Here is a 5,039-nt window from a genome sequence, read left to right as displayed (position 1 = left end):
GCTTTGCTGAGCCAATGAAGCTTCAGCCAAAATTTTAAGTTTGTCTTGTTCCTTTTTGGCTCTCAAGGCTCTCTTTAACTTAGCTTTTAGGCCATTTATCCTTGTCTTGCAAATTTTATTCCGAGCTAAGTAATGATAAGCCATGTGGTGCAACATTTTATTCTCCTTGTTAGCCTTATCAAGCAGCTTCTCAAGGTGGATATTCACTCTTTCCAACCATGATTCTCGGTCAGCCTCAATTTCTTCCTCTAGGGATGTCATCTTGGTTTTTCTTCTTTTTGCCACTTGCCTGTTTTCTCTAATTGTTTGCAGCTCCATAATTGCTTGTTTGTCCTCTAGTTGCTTGTTTTCTTGCTCAAGGAAGTTAATGATCCATTTTTCCCTCTCAAGGTCAAGTGATAAGGCTTGGATTTCAGCCTCCTTCTCTTTGATGATCACATCCTTGAGTCTTGAGCTTTGAGAGCCCAAATCAGTGTTATCTTCCTCAACCAAACCAAAATCCTCGTCCTGCCCTTCAGTAGGCCCTTCATCATGCACTTGTTGCTTTCCTTTGTCTTTGTCTTGTACCTGTTCAATTGAAGAAGAAGGAAAAGCCCCTTTCACCCTAGGTGAAGATAGCATTTGCCTGTGATCTGGTGAAGAAAACGAGACCCCTTCCACCCCTGGTGTAGATAATACTCGTTTGGAAGCTGCAAAAAGCCTCCTGGTGCCTTTCTCTTTTCGTTGCCCAAAAGGTTCACCTTCCTCTTGAGGATATGCAAAAATTTGAGGCCCCTTGAAGCTTTCATGGGAAAATAAAGTTTCCCATGAAACTCCCAACTGAATGAGTTGATGCACAACAATAATTTTGATGACAGCAAAGTGATAAATATTGTTGAGCTGCTGTGGGTATGGTTTTCTTTTTGCAATCACAGTCATCCTCTCTATCTTTTTGCATATAAAATATGGAATACTCATCATTCTGACCCTAGTGAAGTGCATAAGTAATTTGATATGGTAGTCATAAAGTTTGGAGAACCTACCCTCACATGTGAAGTATTTGATGATAAGTTTCATAAGTGGAACATACCCATCCTCCAAGAACTTGAAAGGACACACCCTGCTCAGTTTACCATGATATTTGGCCTCAATATATAGTTCATAATGCTGCTTGCTGATATTCTGCCTTTTTTTCCACTTTTCCCCTACATCTGGCATTCTAGTTGCTTCTGCAATAATAGCTGGTGAAAGAGTGAAGTTGATTCCAGCAAGGTGCACCACATTATTCTCCATGTTTATGACAAATTTCCTTGCTAACTCATGATGGTATTTAACCCTCTCAACCATCTCACAAAACTCAAAGCAAGATTGATATCTGAAACAAGTAGTAGCAAGGGGGCAAGCAAGGAGTTCAATCATGCTAATAGGTTCCTCTCTAATAATTTTTCCACCCTTGTGAGGTCTCCTAGGCTGTACATTTCTTTCTCTTGAGCTGTCACTTAGTGTTTCTTTTTCATAACTTGATTCACTATTTCTTGTCATGGTGCTTGGTGCTTGTCTTAGGGAATTGATGTGATGATAATATGGTGGAAAATGGTAATGAGGGAGGACAAGGGAGATGAGTATGAAGAGATTTTACTAATGGGAAATGGAGTTGGGGAATGAAGGGATAGGTTTCAGGAAACTAGGGTTTTGTGAGGGATTTAGGGTTTGATGAAGGGAATGAGTTGTCTTAGGGGAGTGGGATATGGAAAATGGGATTAATGGATTGCTTTAGGGCAATGTAAGCTAGAAAAGGGGAAAATGATGTTGGTTGTGGTTATGGAGTGAAAGTTGTACAATGAAATGGAAAATAATGAAGACAAGCTAGGTTTTTAATTTCAAAATGCAAAACTTATGAAGAAAACATGTAGGAGATCAAATTCAGCTCAAGAACAATGATAACTTACTTTTTAAGTATAGGGGGTTTACGCAGTGCATTATATTAGATATCATATTTTTGGGATTCAACTGCGTTAAGTAAGTTAGGAGAGAGATTCAGCATTTTTTAGGGTTATTTAGTGATTTGGAATGTTTTGGCAACTTCTGGACTAATGCGCAGCGCACTGGGCCCAATGCACCGCACCCTCCTGATGCACAATGCCCTTGTAAATTTACGTTGGATGAAATCCACTGATGCACAATGCCAGTCTAATGCGTAGCGCACTGCCTCTAATGCACAGCGCCAGGCAGATTTGCTTGGAAAACAGGGTTTTCAACTTCCTTTGCTCAATTTGCCTCCAAATCGCAATTTTAGCTCTCCAAGGGTATCTTGCACCATGAAATAGATGAATAGTACTCCTTTCACTTTATATATGGATGGCTTTTGATTTTTCCTTATTTCAAGCCCACTTTTATAATGTCATAGTCACTTTTGCTTTAAAACTCTGTTTTTCCTTTTGAAGTTTGACTTTTCTTTATCATTTGATGAACTGATGCACTGATGCTTTTGCTTTTGTTTGCAGTGGCTGGAGTTGGCAAGGTGAGCAAGGGCAGCAGCTGGAACTTATTACATATAAAAAACACTTTAAATTACATAAAATTTGTACATAAAATAAAAAACCCTATTTTCACCTCAAAACAGAGTTTTGAGGTAAAAACCATTTATTGAGCATATCAATAGTGAATTTATGATTCTCTAGACTTATAAAACCTCCTCATGTGCCTGCTGACCTTTTATTGAGTTTTGGATGACCATGGTGGCAAACCCTAGACCTAGTGAGACTAAAACCCTAAAACTGATTTTGGTAAATGAAATGAAACAAAATGACAGTAAATGACCTAAACATGTGAAAACAGGCTAGCAGGTAAATTCCATGAGATAAATTGACAATGAACCACTACCATCAGTTGATCCATGACCTAATGGAATGCAGTTGATCGGATGGGACACCTAATATGCATGCAAAAAGAGAAATTTGATCACTGATGGAGGGATGAAGAAACCAACACTAACATTGGCTCCAATGGGGATGGTAGCTCCTGGGAGGTGCCAAGAACCATAGATCTCTGGAAAAGCATATAAGTGCCTTCATCCATTGGGCAATGGAGTCAAGATACATCGAAAACTAAAACTAACACTATGACTCAAAATGACTCAAAACTGAATTGACTAAAACAAAAAAAATGACTCAAGACTTGACTGAAACAAGTACTTACAAAGCTTTTTTAATGGTAGCAGACCATTGAGATTTGAGGGCTTCAAATCATGATGACAACCACCTACCTACTGATGAAATATGTACAATCATGTGAAGTGGGCCTTCCATTGTAACCAATCCAGCAGATGGCTACTTACTGAAATCCTGCTCACACTTTCCTCGAGCGGGTAGAATGATGTACATCTAGGCAACTCACAATAACAACTGAAACCAAGGCTTATGCTAACGAACCATGCAACATTAATCTTTTCTAATGCTTGCGAAATAATGCCGAAAGGATCTTGAAAGTCCTAAAGCAGTAGCTTTTCTTGAGATCTAGCAGCAAAAATACAAATACTCCCTTCATTCTGGTCTGGAAGAACAACTGGTTGCCGAGTGATATGAAGGCATAGAGAGGTATAAGCTCCTGCTATCTGGGTATTAGCTGTAAAGTCCTCGAGCATGAGAAATTCTGGCATATTGTCTCTCTCAGGCTCATACTCCTCAATTTCATGGTCTAGGTCATTCCTAAACAGAAAACGTTCTTCAAGATTATCAAACATGACAACCCTATCATCTTCATGAAGGAAAACATTATTTGTTCGTTGATCTATAAAGCCAATTTCAAGACTATCATCATTTTCAAAAGTGGAAGAAGCTTCACCAACACCTTCTTGACCATGTGCACACTAAAAACCTGCATTATCTTGGGTTGTAACATGACCTTTTAGGAGTTGATCTATCTCATCTTCAGATAAAGGAGATAATACTTTTTGTTTTCTTTTGCTCAAGCAATTATTGTCTTCTTGAAATAACATGAAAAACCTAACTGACAATCCTCAATTCACTGGTCTTCTGAAATTTGAAAACATTGTTGATCATCTTCATATGACATGGCAATCAAATTATCATTTACCACTGAGTTATCGAAAGAAGATTTTTCACTTACTTGAACAAAGATCTCATCTTGTTTTTCATAAAATGACTGGATTACCTCCTCATGAAGGCTTTGTTCTAATGAAATGAGAACACTTGGACTTGGGTCAATAACTCTGTCTTCCTCATTCCAGATGATATCAATAGCAGAGTTCTCCTTCATGGGATTCAGAACAAGGTACTCTTCATCATCACGATCTGAATCTAGATCTGAAATAGCCAACCTGATTTTACCACAATCTGAGATTGAAACTTGATTTCCCTGCATACTATCATCTGCTATGAGCAGATATGAAATAAGACCTTCTCTTTCATCATTTCCCATTATACTAAGATCTTGATCCTGCTGCAAATTTTCCTGATCATCTTGATAAGTATCGCTCTCTTTATGCTGCTGAAATGGATTTTCATACAGGGTTTCCATGATCTCATTGTCCATGAAGTCATCATCTTCATAAACTTCCTCAAGACTTTCAATAAAACTATAAACATGTTTTCAACAGTTTTGAACTAAATTTAATGATAGATAAGAGTCTTTATACCTTTCAAAGAACATGGCATGAAAATCCATTAAACAGTAAATACAAGCAAGCGGAAAACTTTCATACCAAGATCGGGCTTCACCTTCCAGAGTGGCCATGAATATCTTCATCAAGAAATCTTCAAGAAAATCAACCTTCAACTTGTGAATATGTATGTGAAATCTAACCAAATGTAAAGAGGCATCATTCCTATAATCATCTTTAAACATATGCAAATTCCTTTGCCAATCTACCTTCGGAATTTTATTTAGGAAACCTAGAATGTGATCTCAGCTCATGGGAGCATACCTTCAATCCAGAGAATCCATTGTGATAACAATGAATTCGCTAAGAAATTCTTCAGGCTACTAATTCTTTAAGAGTGGAGTTGCCATAAAAAATTCTTAAGCTTAGGATTCTTCGA

This window comes from Pinus tabuliformis, chromosome 6 (genome assembly GCF_031772625.1).
Source record: "Pinus tabuliformis cultivar Carrire ecotype Pingquan chromosome 6, CPIR1, whole genome shotgun sequence".
Classification (NCBI taxonomy): Eukaryota; Viridiplantae; Streptophyta; class Pinopsida; order Pinales; family Pinaceae; genus Pinus; species Pinus tabuliformis.
Note: the sequence above shows the minus strand (reverse complement) of the source record.